The sequence below is a fragment of the Seriola dumerili genome, unplaced genomic scaffold (genome assembly GCF_002260705.1).
Source record: "Seriola dumerili isolate Sdu_G_001 unplaced genomic scaffold, Sdu_1.0 BDQW01000110.1, whole genome shotgun sequence".
Taxonomy (NCBI): domain Eukaryota; kingdom Metazoa; phylum Chordata; class Actinopteri; order Carangiformes; family Carangidae; genus Seriola; species Seriola dumerili.
In genome coordinates, this window is record NW_019174365.1 from 9230841 (window position 1) to 9252622 (window position 21782).

The following is a 21782-nucleotide window of genomic DNA, read 5'->3' on the forward strand; positions in this document are numbered from 1 at the left end:
GACTTATTAGCATGGGTCACAGTGGGTCCCAGGTTTTTCTTAGCCACGCTAGATAGCGCCTGCCTCTTGCAAAGGTAACCTGTCCATCGGGTAACTGCCTAGATCATCGTTAATACAACTGTATTTGAAAACATACTAGCAGCAGAATTAATTATAGCCTACAGCAGTAATATGACAATGTAAATTATACAACAATAATATGTAGTATTATAATTTAGTCTGCGTTAATAGTTACGGCCTGAAATGTTAATCCCTCCAGAGTCAACGTGGAACTTTTGAGAGTTTCTGTAGCTCTACGTGCACTTCCGTGGGGTACTCACAACAAAAGTGGGGCACCCGCCTTAACCTCTCCTCTTTTTACTGTTGGACTCTATGGGATTGGTAAGCAACGACATTGTGATGGGACTAATTTCCACGTTTTACGTCTGTTAAATTACGTTCATGAGATGAATTGCTTGCTTAAATTTATTGTGTACACTAATATATTGTGTCATTTAAATTGTGTAAGGGCTGAGTTACATGATCACAATTGACTGGAGGATTTTACTATTTAACTCCTTTGGTCTTGGCTTCTTCATCCAAACACAACGCTAGACATTAACCATTAAAAAAAAAATATATATATATATATATATATATATACAGTATATGAGGGATGCATCCATGACACTGTGGTTGGTGGATGTAAAGGGCCAGAATTTTGGCAACACTTGGTGGTGCACGACTCGCACCACAAGAAAAGTTTACCAGTTTATTGTGAAGAGCAGGCAGAGGTATCCAAAGAACGTCAGGCAAAACTCAGAGTCAAGAAAACAGGCAGCTGGGTCAAGAAAACCAGGTCAAACACTCACAGAGAAACAGGAGGGGGATGGCTGGGCCGCTCACACGGGGGTAAAGAGGATCTGGCAAGGGAGTCAGGGAGAGGAAAGTACTTATACATAGGAGAACGAAGGGGCACTGGTGGAATTGGTTGGGTAATTAACTCAGGTGAGGCAGGGCAGGTAATCACAGAGACAGACAGACAAGAATCACATATCGGCCATTTATCCACCTATAATTATTACCTTCTACTATTCTGCAGTTCCCTCAGCTCTAAGGTGTGTTTTAGTGTCTTTCAGCTCTTTGTTTTTGTTTTGTCATCATAGCTTCACTGGTTTGGTTTAGTCTCATTGCTCTTAAACTCAGGTTTCTATTCATGTTGTGTAAATTGAACCAAATGTCCAGAAAATTTGCGAAAGAAAATCCAGTGTGTGTTTCCATCCGCTACCATTATGTGACTATTAGGAGCTGGTTTGTTGAGATACTGGTGATGCTAATTCTCCAGTCAAGTGCCATAAGAGAGAGATGTGACAGCAATATGTTTGTTTCATGAATTCATTTGAGGAATGCTACAGCCTCCTCATCTCTCCACACAGATCTGATGTTTTTGTCTGCTGCTATTTGTCATCCCCTCTGTGGAGCAGAAGCTTCAGTGATGATTGAGTCACATGCTTGTATGTCATGATTTATTCCACTCCAAACAAGCAGAAAAATGTTTTGTGACAAGCCAAAAATGTCTCCTTGAAAACCTCTCATGATAGGTTGCACAGTGACTACAAACTGTGAGCAATTCAACCAAACAACGTTCTCCTCCCAGATAGTCTTGTTTAATATTTAAAAGAGAAACTCTCCTGTATTTCACAAGAAAAAAAGCTCAGATTTTTATGACATTTTGCTAAGCAGACATGTTCTATCATCTTGTGTCCTCAGAGATTTACTTCATGATGTGACCTCCTGAGGGGAATCCCCGGGCAGGGAACCCCTGGTGTAGCTACAATATACTTCTCCATGTGAGGATTCCTATCCTGCTAGACTAGGGACTGTAGCTGTGGCAGCTGAAGCTGGAGCCCTGCCCTGATGCTTGAACAGACATTACAGTCCTAATCAACGCTGGTCCAACCAGCCTTACTGGTTTTACTGGGGTGGGGTGAAAAAATGTGGCTTTATTTGTACAGACACTATGTCATAGTGCAATGTCATCCCAGAGTTGTGTGGATTTTATTTAGTTAGTTAAAACAAGTTGGTTACTTGTTTAATAAACCCATGGTTGCATGTTGACATTGACAAATATTGATATACTGGCAGCTAAGAATCCAGGTTTATTAGTGCACAGTATCTGCTACATATGAACCTTTTTCTTTTTCTGTTTTTTTGATTAAATATATTTTTTCCTTATGTTGTTGTTGTGTAATACTTTACATTTTTCCAGTTGCCATTATCTCTTGCTCTAATATTCTCTCTTCTGCCACTCCCTGCAGATAGTTTTTTCATATTTCCAGCTGACTGATTTTAAAAGAAGAATCCTGTAAAGGAGTCTTAAATTTGCATATAATGAATAACAATAATTAACATTTTGTACAAACTTGAGTGCAAATATGCAAATATTTTTATCTAGACAAATCACCCAAGACTGACAAAGACTGGAGCAGTATATTTGGCTTTAATATGATGTTTAATTATCTGTCAAAGCTGTTAACCAGGGCTGTTTTTCTTAACTCATTCAAAGCCAACATTTTGGAGATACGTGGGTTTTCACAGGACAGCAATGTATGAGAAATCTCTATGCACTTTATATGATACAAACACTGCCATTTCCATATAAGTCACTTTTACCTGTATTGTGTTTCTGCAGATAAAAACAATTAGATAGAATCTTTATCTGTTTACCTTTACACACATAACAGTGACACAATAAATTTTTCTTTTTTTATTACGACACAATCGCAGCACGATGTGTCCACTCCTCCGTTTGATCCTTGTGAAAATAATAACGACAGCATTGAAGCTGCTCATAACAATGATGTATTTAAACAAGTCACACCCACCCATTATTCTTGTGGGTGGTGACCAAAGTTCCACAGTGTCAACAATCAAATCACAGCTGATGAATGTTTGACAGTTACTCTGTAAAGTCAAATCGATGGGCACAACGCCAGCAGAAAAATCACATGTAAGTTTGAAAAAGCAAATAAGAAAGGCCACACAGGTTTTATTTTCTTTGTTATCTTTTTAACCCTTTAGTGTTTCCATTCACACTGAAATAAACTCCTTTGTGACCTGGTAAATAATTGTGCACAATGGCATTTGATTTGATCTTTTTTCCAGTCACATCGGCAAAGACAAAAGAAAAACTGTTGTGATTACTCATTTCTGAGAAAAGCCACACAAGGCTACCTAGAAGCTAATTGGTCCATTAGTGGAGGTCAGAAAGTATTTAAGCATCTTTAAGTCCTGCATCTGAACCCCTGACTGCCTGTTCACCAGCTCAGGTAAGACATATTTAGATATCTTAAGTATTGGAGTTAATAATTTCCTAAGTCCTAAGTGTTCAGCTTTTTTCTTTAACAACACTTAAAGTACAGTGATACTAATGGGAATCTTCTCATGCAGTTAGAACTGGGTCAAATATTTATAAAGTTTTATGTTATTTCTTGTAAGAGGGCAAAGTAATTCTGTTTATGTTTAAAGGTGTATGATTTTCTTGACTGTCCATTTTTACCTCTTTAGGTCCTCTACTTTAACAAACATGGGGTTGTTTGTTGTAATCTTTTCAGCTCTTCTGCTGAGTGGTAAGTTATCAAGCAATACTCTTCAAGTGTGAGATATTACTGTAGAGCTGAAAAACAGCCAGTGATAATAATACTAATTATTATTATTATTATTATTATTATTATTATTATTATTATTATTATTATTATTATTATTATCATTACCTTCATTTAATCAGGTAGTCTCATTGAGATCAAGATCTCTTTTGCAATAGAAACCTGAGTAACAGTGATCAGTGATTTAGACATCTGTAAACATTAAAATATGTTTATTTGTTATTGACACAGACATGGAAGTAATGAGATGTTCAAATGTGGAATTGAATGCTGGTGCTGATATTTTTCAGAATTGTTTGATGTGAGCTGAATTCATTTATTTAATCCAATAGAAACATTGAGGAAAAGAGTTCAAGAAAAGAACAGTCACAATACAAATAGATTCACACAGTGGATCACTTCTCTCTTTTTTTTAAGGATTTTGCAGAGGAGGACCTGCCACTCTAACACCGAAGTCAGGCATATGCTGGGTCATGGGCAATCTCCACTACACCTTTGATAGCCATTACTACACCTTTATGGGAAACTGCACCTACACCATGGCTAAGAACTGTCATGTTGGTGCAAACCTCCCGGCCTTTGAGGTGGACATCAAGAACAGGAACAAGGGCAACGTACAGGTCCCGTCTGTGGGGATGGTCACTGTCAACGTTCACGGGATCAACATTGAAATAGAGCGTGGCGCATTTGATATTGTCCGGGTGAGTCAGTGAGTAGCGTGAAAGTGTTTCATGTTTCTTTTGATGGCATTTTGTGAATTCTGAATGTTGTGACCTTTACAAACTGTCAACAGGACTGGGTGTCTTTCAATACATTTTCAATATCGATACCAAAATACAATACCTTGACTTTGATACCGATTCTTAACAATACTTTTTTTCGATACCAACTATATCAAATACCTTTACACAAAAAGAAAATTACAATACATGGTACAAATTTTAGTTTTACTTTAGTTTTACTTTTAAGCTTGGTCTCTTTACACATTCAAACATGTTCAAGTAAATATAAACAGCCATTCACCACCATTTTTAGATCTTGGTCCAAAGTGCAGTGTTTAATGAGAAAAAAAGTGTGTAATCTCAAAATGCAATGCAGGTCATGACTTTGTTATTTTTGTGACAATTTGGGGATTTTAGAAACCTTGGGGGAGTTTACCTTTCTACAATAATAAAAAAAAAAGAATAAATATAAAATATGTACGTCTAAGGCCAACAAAATGTATTCCTGGCAGTGTGGAGGAAGCTTTTGAATGGACATTTTGATGTTGGGAAATGGGTTGTTTAAAAAATCCAAATAATTAAAACAAATTTTAAAGACCTTCGTTTTGGTTCCGTTTTTGTTATGTTTCTCTGCCTGATCTTACTTGTTCTTTGCCTGGAGTAAAACTGAAATTTGATTGATTTATGTCCAGGTTAACTATCAGCAATGGACTCTCCCAATGAATCTGAACAACGGCAAAGTGAAGCTTTTCCAGAGAGGTCTGTTTATCATCATCGAGACAGATTTCGGCCTGACCGTGCAGTATGACTGGAACGAGTACCTTGCCATCACAGTGCCAGCCAGTTTTGCCGGCAGTGTGTGCGGCCTGTGTGGCAACTTCAACGGCAAAAAGGAAGATGATGTCACGACTGCCAGTGGGTCAGTGACCAGCGGTGTGGCGGCGCTGGGAGAAAGCTGGAGGGTTCCCGGTGCCACAGATGATGCCTATTGCAAAGACGAATGTGGTGGCCAGTGTGAAAAGTGTCCTCTCAGTCAAGTTGAGAAGTTAGAGAAACAAATCTTCTGTAGAGCGCTTATACAGGATGTTGGAGTGGTAGGTTGTAAGCCTGACATTGACTCCAACATCCTTCAGAGCAACTGCATGCTTGACCTCTGTTGGGGTGAAGCTGTGAACACTTATCTTTGTAACACTCTACAAGGATATGCTGATCTCTGCCGGAGGTCTGGGGTCCAAGTCTCCAACTGGAGGAAGTCTACTCAATCCTGTGAGTAGTCCAGAGTTTAAGAAGCATAGCTAGGCTGTCAGTAAATACAATGCTGATTTAACTAAGTACATTTGAACTGAAGTTTGTACTGAAGTACAAATTTGAGGTCGGCTACTTGTATGTCACTCAAGTTTTTTCTTTTTCATGCCATTTTATACTTCTACTCCGCCAGATTTATTTGACGGCTTTAGTTACTTTACAAATGAAGAGTTTTGCATACAAAGCACATGAAGAACTTATTGCATATGATACATACTTTTAATAAAGTAACACTTTCGATGGATGTTTACCATGTGGTAGTTTGCTTGGGTAAAGGGTCTGAATACTTTCTCCATCACTGAATAAAAGTCATTAACTGATGATCTGTCTTCTCTTTGTCCACACAGCTACACCCAAGTGCAGAGAAAACAGCCACTACGAGTTCTGCGGGAGTGGCTGTCCCACTACATGTGCAAACCCAAACGCTGCCACAAACTGCACCGCCACCTGTGTGGAGGACTGTGTCTGTGATGACGGCTTCCTGCTCAGCGGCACCAAGTGTGTCCCCAAGGCCGAGTGTGGCTGCATGTACCAGGGCCACTATGTGGAAGCCGGAGAATCTTTTTGGGCCGATGAGAGCTGCACCGGACGCTACACATGCTTCGCTGGTGGACGTTTGTCCCTCAACATGACTAGCTGTCCTGCTGGGCAGCAGTGCCAGGTGGCGAAGGGGATCAGAGGTTGCTATCCTGTCAACTACGCCACATGCATGGTATCTGGAGACCCACACTTTGTGACCTTTGATGGGGAGCGCTACAACTTCCAGGGCACATGTGCATATGAGATGGCTGGAGTCTCATCCAATAAAACTGGCCTGGAAAGTTTTAGTGTGGTGTTGCAGATGAATGGCCAAGATAAGAAGATTGGGTCTGCTGTCAAGGTGGTAGAGGTCAAAGTGTATGGGTACACTTTTGTCATCAGCAAGGAATACGCTGGCACTGTTGTGGTAAATTATTTTCTCAAATAATCAAAACACTTGTAGCGCTGCATCTAATTATTGTTTTCATAATAATCTTTTTTTTTCTCCTCAATTAATCGATTAATCATTTGGTTTATAAGACATCAGAAAACATTGAAATATGTCCATCAAACTTTCCTCAATGCTTATGTGATGTCACTGAATGCTTTGTTTGTTCAATTAGCAGTCCAAAACCCAAAGATATCCAGTTTAAGAAAAATAACAAGCAGCAAATCCTCCATCAAGAGTTTAACACTCAAAAACACCTAAAGTGCTTTATCAGGACTGTGCGGATGTGGTTTGATCAGGTGTCATCAGATCCTGATTCAAATGTTACTGAATCGTCAAACAGACATAAAATAATTTTGATAATCTATCAGCTAACCGAATGATTATTGCAACTCCACATACATGTGCTTTCAAATTCTATGTACTCATCATTATTTGTGCAAATTACTTAAAGGCCCTTTTTGTATATGATTATTATCTTTTTAAGGTCAATGGTGAACTCTCCAACCTCCCAATGTCGCTGGGCAACAATAAACTGCATCTTTACAGCAATGGCAGGTTTGCTGTAATCGAGGCAGACTTTGGAGTGAAGGTGTACTACGACTGGAACAGCGTAGCTTTTGTCACCGTTCCCAGGACTTACATGGGCGTGATGCAAGGTCTTTGTGGCAATTACAACCTGAACCCCAAAGACGACATGCGGATGAGCGATGGGAAGCAAGCCTCCACCTCTGAGGCGCTCGGTCAGAGCTGGAAAGTCGCCACGATCCCCGGCTGTGTTGATAGCTGCAGCGGCCCCTGCCCCGGCTGTAACACCACTCAGAAAGCTCTGTACAACACCAGCAGCTACTGTGGCCTCATCATCGACCCTGCAGGCCCGTTCCGTGACTGCCACTCCAAGGTTGACCCCGCAGGCTTCCTTGCTGACTGCCTGTACGATGTCTGTCTCTACCAGGGTAGCAGGAATATGCAGTGCAAGGCTCTGACTGCATACACAGCTGCCTGCCAGCTGACAGATGCCAAAGTATACTCCTGGAGGTCGGCTCAGTTCTGTGGTAAGGACATTTACTTCAAATTCTCGTGAATTTTTCCAAACCATTTTACGACTGAACTAATCCTGACCCTACCTCGTTCCTAGATGCCCAGTGTCCATCAAATAGCCACTATGAGCTCTGTACCAGCAGCTGTATGGGATCATGTGAGAAAGACTCTACACTATCAAACTGTGGAGCTCAGTGCATGGAAGGATGTGCTTGCAATGAGGGTTACCTTCTGAGTGGAAATGAATGTGTGTCTGCCAACCAATGTGGCTGCACGTATGAAGGCAAATACTACCAGCAAGGACAGGTCTTCTACCCTGATGCCCTCTGCCAGAGGGAATGCACCTGCAACAGCACAGTAAGCATGAGGAGAGCTGAGAGAGATCACACGAAAGATCAGTCTATCTTTATTTTTCCATGATTTGTGTGGTGCAATGGGAAATGCATTCTAATCAGTCATCATTTACTCATACATATCTCACTTGGCATTATGTTCCATTACACTGTTTTTTATATTTTTTTAAAAGCTGATTTTGCAGATAGTTTCAGTTTCATGTGCGTTGAAGTCCCCCTATTTAGCATTGTCAACTTACTCATTAAATTAACAATAAAATAAACAGCTTTTAAAATCCTAAAAGGACAAAGCAGCTGAAACATGAAGCAGGTGAAGAGAAGATAAGCATAAAAAGGGTGTAAGTCAAGTCACAGGCGGAGTAGCAAATGTACAATGCAAGCAACTAATACAAAGCAAAAACATGTTAGACGTTCATTGCAAGTAGTTAAAACATTAAAACATATAATCACATTACAAAGGAGATTTCTTAGGTATTATTTATGTTGTGGACTATGGATTGTCTTGAGTAATGATTTGGGTGAATTTTTTAATCACTATCAAATAAATGACTGACAAAAATTTGTCCATTAACAATGATCAAGCTTGTGTCTCTTTCATGTTAGGTGCAGTGTAAGCAGTCCTCTTGCGGTCTATATGAGAAGTGTGAGACAAAGAATTACGTGCGATCATGTCAGCCTTTGGGAAAAGGAGTCTGCTCCATCTCTGGAGATCCACATTATAACACCTTTGACAACACCACCTATGACTTCCAAGGCACCTGCACCTACGTCGCTGCTGAAGGTTGCCACCTGAGCGGCACACGTCTCACAGACTTCTCAGTGGCGGTGGAGAATGAGAAGTGGTATATCATGTCGGACGACCCCAAGGTCTCAGTGGCCAAACTTGTGGCAGTAGAAGTTTATGGAACCGTCTTGATCCTTCGCAGGAATGAAGCTAAAATGGTTTGGGTATGTCACTAATGTCATCATTGCTTAAGGACTCAAACTGAGCTTGCCCTATGCAAATGAAAATAACAGCAATAAGAGTCATAACTTACTGTCAATTATTTTTTAAATACGCCTGACTGACAACAAATCAAATTCCAAATTATAAGAAAGAATTCATTGTTCTCTGCAGATAAACGGGGTCCTACATCATCTTCCACAAAACCTCTTCAATGGTGCAGTGAGGGTTTATCAGGAAGGGGCAAATGATATCATTTTGACTGATTTTGGCCTGAGGGTCACTTATGATCTGGTCTACCACATCACTGTCACTGTCCCTGGAAACTACCGGGGCAGAACCTGTGGTCTGTGTGGCAACTTTAACAATGACAAAGCAGATGATTTCCAGCTGCCAGATGGAAACCTGACCAAAGACTTACAGACCTTTGGAGCGGCGTGGAAAGTGCCTGTGCCTGGAGCGGTCTGTGAGGATGGTTGTAGTGGTGACATCTGCCCCAAATGTGACGAGCCTAAGAAAGCTGCATTAGAGGCAAAATGTGCAATTATCACCAATCCCGAGGGTCCCTTTGCCGCCTGCCATGATATTATTGATCCTGCATCCTACTTCAGAGACTGTGTCTATGATATTTGCATGGCTAAAAACATACAAAGTATGCTGTGTCACAGTATTGCTGCGTATATGTTAGACTGCCAAGACTTTGGTGCAAAGATTCAGAACTGGAGAGGTCCTTCTCTCTGTCGTGAGTCTGCGCATTTTCATTCTTCATTCTACATTATAAAATCCATCTCTAACATCTCCACATCTGTTCATTTAACATAAAAAAAAAATATTCCTAACTCTTGCTATTTGTGTGCAGCATATACGTGCCCTGCCAACAGCCATTATGAAACCTGTGTCCTGCCCTGTTCCTCTCCATGTCCCGGTCTCACTGACACCATCCTATGTACCACAACTTGTGTTGAGGGCTGTGCCTGTGATAAGGGCTACCACCACAATGGAACTGGCTGTGTGAACTTTGAACAGTGCAGCTGTTATTACAAAGGCCAGACACTCAAGGTAAAAAAAATAAATATTATTAATACATTATATATCTGATAAAATAAAGCTCAGGTTACTCCTTATTGATAAATTACAATTATCAATGCATTATAACAATGCCTATGTTGACTCATTTGAATTAGATAGCTTTTGAAAGGTAGGTGTATTAGCTGCATGAAAAGAAATATGTCAACAACTGTTAGATGTTTAGCCATAGAATTCGGTACAGACATTCATGGTTCACAGAGGATCAAACTAACTGACTGCGGTGATCCCCTGACTTTCCACCTGTCTTTTATTAGCCTTGTTGTTTCCTTAAGCATTCACCTCAAGAGTTGGAATATTGATGATTTTTAACATATACCCCTAATCACATTACACTCCACTAACTAGTTAAGCATGATATGGCCCCTCCAAGCACTAACATCACCATATATTTTCAGATTGGAGAGTCCATTATAACAGATGACTGTCATAAAATGCTCACCTGTGTGAACTCTGGAGTAATCCTGTCCAACAAAATGACATGTGACCCCAATGAGAGCTGCCAGGTCAAGAACGGCGTGATGGGCTGCACACATCAGCAGTGCTCTCTGGAGGCCAATGGGACCCTCACTGTGTTTAATGGTGAAGGAGGTACCGTGACAGTGCCAGGAACCTACGAGATTATCCAGATCTGTGACCAATCTCATACATCAAACTGGTTCAGGGTGGTGGTGAAGTTGGATACATGCACTCCTGGAGTCAACTCAATTTTGGCTCTTTATGTGTTCTTCAATGAAGTGTTGTTCACAGTCAACAGCAAACATGATATCTGGGTAAGTGTCTGGATGAAGCTATGACAGTAATCTTACCTATATAAAGTTTATTACTATAAATTATTCAATCTGTGTTCACAGATAAACGGAAGGGCTATTAATCAAACCACATTCTCCCAGAACAATGTAACACTGGTGGTTTCTGACAATACAGTGAGAATTAACGGCCCTTCCAGCCTTCAGCTGTTCTTCAGTTCGACTAATAAACTCACCATGAGTGTCAGTGACAAAGTAGCTGACACATTATGTGGGGCATGTGGGAAGCTCAAGCCTGTTCACACAGCACTTGGGCTGAGCAGTGTTTCTGCATCACTGGACATTAAGCGATGGGTGGCTCCTGATTTCCCCCAGTGGTGAGTCATGTAAACTACCTCCAAATAATAACTGATAAATAGGCAGCAATGCTCAGATTAGCATCAAAGCACTAGAATGTGTACATACAGTTTGTATAGTTTTTAAGATTGTAAACCTTTTTATAGTTCAACAACAACATATGCAATCTTAATAATTCAATGATATACAGTGACTGTCCCACAACCTTAACCACGTGTTTATTATTGTTACCGTGATGACAAAGGTCCAGTACCTTTACGGCTGGTACACTCCTGAGTCCTATCCAAGGGAAGGGACAAACAACACCTATGGTTGTTTAGGTTGGAGGACTTGTTGGGACTATTATATGCAGATGTTGCAATTATTATTCTTGTTACATTGTATTTCAGTGGAACTTCAAAACGTGACAATTTCTTTGTTTCTTTTTCAGCGGTTCGTAAACTCCAGGCCTGCCAGCTTTTTATCAACTGCATTGATCACCATCCTCCAGCACTACCAAACTGACAGCATCAATGATTCATGAAATTATTTTTGTTTAAATAAAGAATCCCACATCTGTGTAAATACCATTCCTTTTTTCTTGTTAAACATTTGTAATTAATGCAGTTAAAATACAAAACAAAATTACATTTCTTTGGGGAAATATTCTTATCGTAGCAGACTGGAGGACTGTGTTGATGACTGACAGCAGCTGACAGGCTGAGCTCCAGCTGGGGAATCAGAGAAAAAGGTGTTTTGTTAGTTGTGGTATTGAGGAGTAAAGGACAACACCGGCTTCTGACTGGGCTGAACTAAGTACATTTACATACTGTTTAAAGGAGCTACTTATATGTTTTGCTATTGCTACATAGCCAATGTTAGCATTAAGCTACCAGGCTAGAAGAAATGTTGTGAGTTCAGCACCAAACCTAAATTTATGTGTCACAAATGAGATTTGTCCAATTTATAATTTTATGAATAGTGTAAGTCACTTTTAATTCTCTTAATTGAATGTTTGTGTTGAGATCTATTGGCCATAGTCATAGAAGCAGCTATGCAGCTAATGTAATGCATGGCCAAAACTTTGGAGGAACAGAGATGTCACAGGAAAAGTAATAAACCATTTCCTTCATTTCACATTTTAATAGGCATTAAAAATAGGAATTCTAAAAAGAATTTATAAATTAACGATTAACATTCATTTTATTTAGCCAAACTCTCTGGGCCTTCAGTGATAGTAAAACCAGGTTAATCCCACTTGACAATGTGATATAATAAGCTCTCTGAGAGCTAACCAGTGGGGTTTACCAGTAATGAAGGCCCAGAGTGTCATGGAAAGGCTAAAAGGAGAAGCTAAATGATTAACCACATCGATTAGCTAACAGGAAAAGGAAAAGCAGCTGGAAGAAGGAAATGGAAGAGGGAATCCAGATATCCAGGTGCGTATTCCCATTTTTAAACTGCCTTTCCAAATTGTTTTTCAAATTCAATTTATTCATGAATTAATAAATGTATTTCTAAATGGTTTATTTAAGAGTCTTTTATGCTGTTTTTGTAAATCCATTTTTAAATCTTATGGATTAATCATTCATTTATAAATTCTTTTTAGAATTCCTATTTTAATGGCTATTAAAATATGAATTTATGGAAATGTTTTATTACTTTTCATGTGACACTCCTGGTCCATCATACAAAACTGGATATTTCTCAAAAACGTAGCCTGTCATCTTTGGGTTAGTCTTTCCTAATTGTGGCACCTGGAGTTGTCCAACACATCAACAGTCATCCTCACCTTCATCATTGGGGGAGGGGGTCAGTAAGTTTCATATGAGGAAATACTCTCATGAGAGGACATCCCACTCAAAAAAGTGATAATGAATGATGTGTAACTTAGGGCAGTGGTTCTAACCTTCACTCTTTCATTTCATATCAATACTAAATTTGGACAGAATTAGCAGCTCACGCCAGTGTCACTTTTTCATTAGGCCAAGTGTAACAGCTATTGCTTAAACGATTAATCAACTAACCGTTGCACCTCTAAATTTATTATATTGTGCATTTACATACAATGGAAACCTGTACAGAGTCTGAACCTTCCAGAAATAAATGAGGAGGCACAAATTGAATCACTGTAGAAGATGAAGTTTATTCTGTGATTATTTTACAAACCCATTTCATCATAAATTTGAGGACAAAAATTTTAATGAATATCATCCATAGAAATACAGTTTTCAGTGCTGATTTGTTGCTGAAGTTTCTGCAGACGATGATACTGATATGTTGATCCCTGGGAGGTGACAGGATATTTTCTTTCACTCCAACAGCAGTGAAAGAAACTCACTGCAACCTCACTGCAACTCACTGCAAAAAGATTACAAATGATTAAATTGCATTAAATTTGTTATAAATATTTCCAGTTCTTTATCACATGAATTCTTTACGGTCTAGGATTTGGACTACAGCAGTGTTCAGATTATTATTATTTCTTGTGTCTTTTCTACATGGTTTGAATAATGAATGTTAGGTGTTAATTGCATCATGATAACCCCAAAAAAGTTATGAGAAATATACTATTTAAAAAAGCAGTTTGAACATTCAGTCCACTGCCACCTCATTTCAGGTTCACAAAACTGAGGAAAGCTACTAAATCAAAGGCGTGTACTGCTTGGACCAGCGTGTATCCCACTCACCAGTTAGGGAAGTCTGGTGCAGAAAATGAGCCCATGTACTCCTGCATTACTTCCTGCGAGACGCTCATGGTGCCTCTGAGGGGATGGTGTTTGTCACATGCTCCACACAACTCGCCAGCCATGCTTTCACTCACGGTTACAATGATCTCCTGGGTGCTGCTGTAAGACAGCTGGAAGTGTGACGTCTTCTCGATGACTATGGTTTTCTCAATGAGTCTCACAGAGATATTATTTCTGTGCAGGCTGGGGAGAGTCACCTTTTTACCATTGACCTGTAAACAGCATCAGATACAATCATTTGATATGGTTATCAGCATCAAATACGGTCATTCGCTTTGTTGCAGAGAGTTTGATGAGAAGATCGATCCCCCTTTTTATCTGTGTGTTCAAGATATGTTATTTCTTTTACCTTTGGAAAGAGTCAGGCTATTTTTCTCCCTACTTCCATTTTTACACTAAGCTAAGTGAATAGTCTCCTGACTCCACCTTCATATTTGATGAAAAGATTTAGAAGTGGCATCATTCGTTCTTGTCTAATTATTGAAAAGAAAGCGAACAAGTGTGAATAAGTATTTCCCAAAATGTTGAACCACTCCTTCAAAAATACCCACCCAGGTCTCCTGTTTGTCAGTGACAGTGACTGCTAGTTCATTAAAGTAGATGTAAATAGCGACCACACTCTTCTCGCCAGACACACTGCATTCTTGGAGGTTGGCTACGACCCTGAACCAGTCAGCAGCTGATTGGTCACAGTGTGTGATGATCTCATAAGCCCCCATCACAGAGATAGTGCCGGTCATGCCAGTGAAGAGCGTAATAGATCCTCCGGTCTCCACCCGACACTGTGTGGGCTGACAGCTGAGGATACCGTTCTTGAGTTCTTGGCACTTCTCTGTAGCACTGCAAGAAAAGTCCTCACACTGCATTTCACCAGATGTTGTACAGTTGCAGCGCTGCTGGCAGCTGTCAGATAGCACAGACTCGCCAATCTAAAGAGGAGAGTAAACAATTAACATCCAGCAACATCCAACACTGAAAGAGAAATGAATGTTGGATTTTGTATGTGGTGACCAGGAACATGTCTTCCAAATGAATGCTAATGCTGCTCCGTGTCTGCTCGACTTGTATATGGAAAACTGTTGTGAAACGTGTAAGTGTTTGCCATTGCAACTTTGATATCATGTCGGCGTGTTTCCAGCTTGTTATTGTTATTAACACAGTCCTTGCTAGCAAATACATTAACATATGATGTAACAGACCACTGGCTGTCTGGAAAGCAGGTATCCAAACATTCAAAACTGAGGACTGAGGGCTACTCCACCTTATAGGTACGTCCATTGTAGTAACAACTGCAATCCTCCAGAGCCACACAGCCAGTCCCATTGAAGTAGTATCCTTCCTTACAGGCGCAGCCCTCCGCACAAGTGGTGGGGCAGGTGAAGGTGTCAGTGAGACCAGGGCATGGTGAGCCACAGGTTTCAGCACAGATCTGGTAGTGACTGTTTTCAGGACACTGAATAGCTACAAAGGAAAGCATATTAAGATGAATTGATAGTCTAACACTGATACAACTAAACGGTCTGTGTCTCTAAAAACTGGTGAAATTACAAACACACTGAATATATTTTAGATGAAGGTAAAGGTAAAGGTGCCTTGTGGAGTTTTCTTGTAAATGAACAAACAATATTTTTTTTACAACAAATGCTTTGTGTTATGTATTTTCATCCTCATGTAACATTTACAAAGACGATTCTTATTGTTTCCAATCGTGCATTGATTACATCCATGTGCACTAGCTTGCAATCTTCTTCCTCATTGCCTTTGTTGCCACGTTGTTTCATGGCATTACTGCCACCAGCTGTCAGGCAGTGGAATACCGTGAAACCACACTACTAAAAAAAATAGCCATCCACTCAAAAAGTTGCTGCTTCAAGTGCTACTAGTGGTAAAAAGAAAAAACTCCACACTGTTCCTTTAATGTTCTTGGGTCCCTAAAATAATAATGTGGGATAGAAAGTGCCGGATGAAGAAATAAAAATCATAACACTTAGCATCTGAGTTAGGTTCAGTAGAAGAACCATCAGTCATCACACAGACACAGAAATAGAAAAGCAATTAACAACACTTACGGCAGAAATCAGGCGTCCTCCAGTTGTTGACCTTTACTCCAGTGGTCTGACAGTCAGTCATGTACGCGGAGATGCTTTGACAGAGAACGTTGCGGTCTCCCTGAGACATACAGACGTCATAGACACAATCTCTGTAGTAATACTCAGGGCTTAGTTTGCTGTGGCATGCAGCAAAGGGACCATTAGGATTTTTGATTATTCCACAATCTTTCTCAAAGATTTCTTTTCGGGCGTTGGCACATTTGGGACACTGGTCACCTCTGCAGCCATCTTCGCATATCACCCCAGGAACAGCTACTTTCCAGGCTGCTCCAAAGATCTTTATGTCATTGGTCATTTTTCCATCAGGAAGCTCATACTCATCTGTCTTGTTATTAAAACTGCCACACAGACCACAGGTTCTGCCCATGTAGTTTCCAGGAACAGTGACTTCGACTTTGTAGACCATGTCATAAGTCACTTTCAGGCCAAAATCAGTTGTGATAGCATAGTGAAAGCCTTCTTGGAAGACTTCCACCTGTCCGTCATTGAGGTTAAATGGAATGGTTGTCAAGACGCCATTCAGCTGGGGAACACAAAGAAAAATATCAGCTCTATTAAGCTATTATCAATATAAAATCAGGATTAAGTTAAATGAACAGAGGAACAGTAAATTAATCAACCATCTCAAAACAACTACTAACCATGATCGATCCAAGTTGATGCCTTCGGAGAAGTAGGATGTAGCCGTACACCTCCACAGCAACAAGCTTGGCAACAGACAAATTTGGCGTATCTGTCCTTGTCCACTTCTCATTCTCCACCACCACAGAGAAGTTTTTCAGATGCGAGCCTCCCAGATGGCACGATGTAGCTACGGTGTAGGTACAGGTGCCTTGGAAGTCGTAGTGATGGTTGTCAAAGTTTTTGTAATGTGGATCACCTGCGATTGTGCAGGTTGCATTTTCCAGTGGTTGACATGACCGAACATTCTTGCTCAGCGTACACTTCTCAAATGGCCCACAGGAGTATGGCTCGCAGTTCATCTAAAGTCGGAGACATTTTTAGAACAACTAACAAGGTAGGGTAAAATTTGGTGAGGAAGTGAATTTCTTCTCTATATAAAACGTACCGTGCCATTGCAGGTGCAGTTCTGAAGACAGTCTGGAGACAGAAAACTCTGTCCCTTCCTAATGTATTTGTTTCCGTGCATGCATCCACACTGGTCAAAAGGCACACACTTGTGTCCACTGAGTAGGAAGCCGTCATTGCACACCCATGTTTCCTCACAGGGCCTCTTGCAGCCAGTGGGAGGTAACCCGTTTTCACAGGTTGCATGGCAAACATCTCCACAGTGTTCATAGTGACTGTTGTCAGGATGCCCCATCTTAGATATGGGACAGAAGTCCTCTCTCCTCCAGTGGGACACATTGACTCCTCTCTTTTGGCATTCTATAGTGTAACGGCGGAGATTGGCACACCAGGAGCCTTTCTTGCCATTATAAAGGCACACATCATACACACAATTCTTAAAAATGCTCTCAGGATTTATGATGGCATGGCATTCATGGAAGGGGCCTGTGGGGCTTCTTATCAAACCGCAGTACCTGTCAGTCTCATATTTCTCTTTTTGGGTGATGTCACAGCTGGGACATTGGCTCTCGTTCTTGCAGCCATCAACACAGCCCGGGATTTCAGCAACCCTCCAACTTTTTCCTAGTTCTTCTGCAGATGCCGTCTGCGTACCGTTTTTCAGCAGTAGGTCATCTTTGGGGTTGTGATTGTTATTGCCACACAGGCCACACATTGCACCATCATATGTACTGGGGACTTTGACTTGTACTGTTGAAAGCCAATCATAGGAGACTAGCAGCCCAAAGTCGGCCTTGATCTCAGCAAAGTCACCAACCTGGTGAACTGTTATATTGCCTTTGAGTTTGACAGGAAGGTTGGTGATTTCTCCATTTACCTGAAAAACAAGATTGTTTAATTCAAGGTGGGACTTATCAGAAAAGATGACTTTCTATACTGTGATAAATTTGCTGCATTGCATCTCACCAGGACTGAGCCTTTGTACTTCCTTGTGACAACAATGGAATTCCCATAAACTGTGACCTCCACCAACTTTGCACCAGAACCAACGTTTTTGGCATCATTTTGCACAAAAACTTCAAACTGTTGCAGGGAAGGATCTTTCGAGCAGACCCCAGCCAGCTGATACACACAGGTGCCGTGGAAGTTGTAATCGTGGCCATCAAAGGTCTCGAAGTGAGGGCCGGCAGTCATGCTGCACTCTGTGTACGCAAGAGGGTGACATCCGAGAAGATCATCAACCACCTTGCACTCATACCCCTGCTTACAACCTGGTTTCTGACAGTCAACCTTCTTGGTAATTTGGTTACATGTGCACTTCTCGGTACAGAGGTCATCGGTGAAGAAAGAGACTCCAGCCTCTATGTAGTGGCCTTTGTACAAGCAGCCACACTGGGCCTTGGGGACACATTTTGTGCCACTGAGCAGGAAGCCCTCATCACAGACACAGGTCTCCACACAGCTTTTGTTGCAAGTTCTTGCAGCATCTGGGTTTTCACAGGTGGCAGGGCAGGCATTCCCACAGAACTCATAATGGCTGTTCTCTGGGCATGAGGGTAGAGCTATTTCAGACAAAATTACAATATGTTACAATCACAGAATCAGGGTGAAACCCGAAAGTAACAGGTGATATCTCAAACTGGCGTTACTCACAGCAATGAGCGAGGTACCTCCAGTCATGAATTTTGATGCCGGCCCTTTGACAGGTATCAGCATACACCTGTAAGGTGTTACACAGGAAATTCTTCATCCCCTCGCCCATGCACACATCATACAAACAGATGTCATGAAAGACCTTGGGGTCAATGACAGCACTACAGTCACTCATTGGGCCATCCATGATGCGGGTAAGGACGCCACAGAAGATCCTGTCTGTTAGGCTGCCAAAAAAGCTGTCGCTATCACAGGTCTCACACTGGCCCGAGCATTCGTCTCGACACTGAGCATCCTCTGGTACATCAGGAACCCTCCAGCTCTTGCCAAGGGCCACTACATTGCTGGTCTGTGAGCCAGTAGGAGTCACCATGTCATCCTCCTTTTTGCTGTTGAAGTTGCCGCACATGCCACACACTTTGCCAGAAAAACTGCCCGGCACTGTGATGACAAGAAACTCCTTCCAGTCATACTGCACAGTCAGGCCAAAATCTGTCTCCACAATGATAGACAGGCCGCTTTGGTATAGCTTCACTTTGCCATTGCCCAGGTTGATAGGGAGATTCCATAATGTGTAGTTCATCTAAAAGAGATTCACAGGTGTTTTTGCGTTATTTGACTGAATAACATTTCTTCACAGACTCTATGAATAGTATAAGAAGTCGAATTTGTTAAAACAATGCACTCACCCTCAGAAGGCCAAACTCTGATCGCACTATGGCCATAGTGTACCCATAGACCTTAATGACCACCTTGCCGACAAATGTGACCTTTGAACCAGTACGCTTGTAATTCTGAGCGTCAACCTCAAAAGCTGGAAGGTCTTCCCCAACATGGCAGTTCTTGACCATCGTGTAGGTGCAGTTGCCCATGAAGTTGTAGTAGTTGCCATCGAATGTGCGATAGTGAGGATCGCCCATGGCCCAGCAGGTACCTGCTTTGATGACTGGTGGTTTTTTGACACATGTTGGGGAGTTTGCTTTCATCTGGCACACTTCATCTTTGGAACATTTTATGGTGCTGCAGTCATGTTTCTCTGACACAATGTAAGAGGAGGAGAGGACACATGAGCCATTTACTGTACAATACTATTATGCTATATTATGCTATGTTATGCTATGTTATGCTACTCTACGCTGTGTTGTGCTATTCTGTTCTGCTATGATATGCTATTAGTGTGCTCCTGTGGCGTTTTATACAATATAATGCATATATTATGTCTATGTTATGCTCTGCTATGCTGTGCCATATTACACTATGCTACCCTTTGCTATGCTGCAATATGGTGTGCTACACTATGCCGTTTTATACTATTGTTTACTATATTACAAAATATTATGCCATGCCAGGCTAGACTTTGCTACACTATGCTATGATGTACTGTACAATGCCATGTTATGCTCTACTGTACTGTGATATTTTATGCTATGCTACGCTACAACAGCCTCTATTGTGCCTTGCTATGCTATGCTGTCTTTAATTTAGTGTACAATTCTATACTATACTTTCTATACTATACTATGGTGTGCTATGCTATGCTATATTATACCGTTCTTTATAGCACTATACTATACTGTTATGCAATGCGAAGCTATGTCAAGCTGTGTTGCAATGCCACAATACACTATGTTATGCTGTTCTATGACATGCTATACTACGGTACGCTATGCTGTAATATGCTATGCTATGTTACATTGTGTCATGCTATGCTCTGCTTGATGATACACTATGCTGTTCTTTAATGTTGCGCACTATGCTGTCATGTGGTATATTTTGTGTGACACTATTTTGTGACTGATTCTTTTTACTTACCTGCTGAGTCAGCAGATGCAGGGGATCCATATCCATTAGCATAAGCAACACCAAAACTGTAGACGCCAAATGGGGAGTTGGGGTGAGATATCTGATAGAAGTTTTCTCCAGTGCTATAGTACATCTCAGCCCAGGAGAAATCAGTCCCATCTACTTTTTGCCACTTGAAGCTGTCAGACTGGGGCTTTGGATCAACTTTGATGCTATCCAAATCTTTGTTTCGAGCCACAACTATAACATTGTTATAGAAATCACCCTGTCCCTGCAGGGAGTAGGAAGTGCTAAAATGATTTGTGGGCAGGATAGTCATCAGGAAGGGATCAAAATATTCTGGTGTGTCCTCAGGACCCCCATTGAATTCAAACAGGACCTGGATACCCTTCTCAGATGTCAGATATATAGCATGTGGCCAATCAGAGTAGAACTCAAGAGTCTGTCCTGCAAACATGGAATAACTCTGAACCTTTCCATTAACATTAATGGTAATTTTGGTGGGCTGGGATGCTTGGATGAAAACGCTGTCATGTAAATAGGTAAAGATTTTATGATAAGGCAGGGGTGCAATGATGAACTCTTTCCCCCAGCTGTTTACAGGGAGAAGTTGTTCATATACGTGGTTGCAGGAGGTGTATTTCTGAACACAGCTATGTCCTGAGGAGACGGCAACAGGAAGGCGTGAGACCACTTTAGAGCCACTCAGGTTATCCTGACTCTGAATCTGAACAGTCTCAAATGCCTCGAGCTTTAAGGTCACCTTGCTTCCTCTCCTGTAAAATTTCCCCTGGAATTTTACTGAACCCTGCAGGAAAATCTCAACTGTGTTGGGCTCCTTGTGGTTAGTGATAGAAAATTCTTTAAAGGTGTCTGTCTGAGAGCTGGAAGGAGTGAATACGAGGTACTCAGTCCCCCAGTCCTTCACTGGGTAAACCACAGAGGTGTCTGCTGTGTATTGCTTGAAGTTGAGAGACATCACCGTGACATCTTGGCTAGCCTCAATCAGCACAGTCTGACGGGACTTCATACTGCCTTTCATCTCTATGCTGTTGGGCAGCTTGAAGGAAACACTTTTACCAGGATCAATTTCCTTCTCATAGACCTCACCCACAGCAGTCACCTTGACCTTGGTGCTGCCTTGTGAAGAGGGCAGAGCTGCAACCTCAACCAAGAACCGAGTTTCCCTACCATCACTCCCAAGGTTTTGCATGAAGGATGTGACAAACTCTCGTCCTGCTGGTGAAGCAGAGCTGAGCGCTGCAAAAGTCACAAGGATGTAGATTAAGA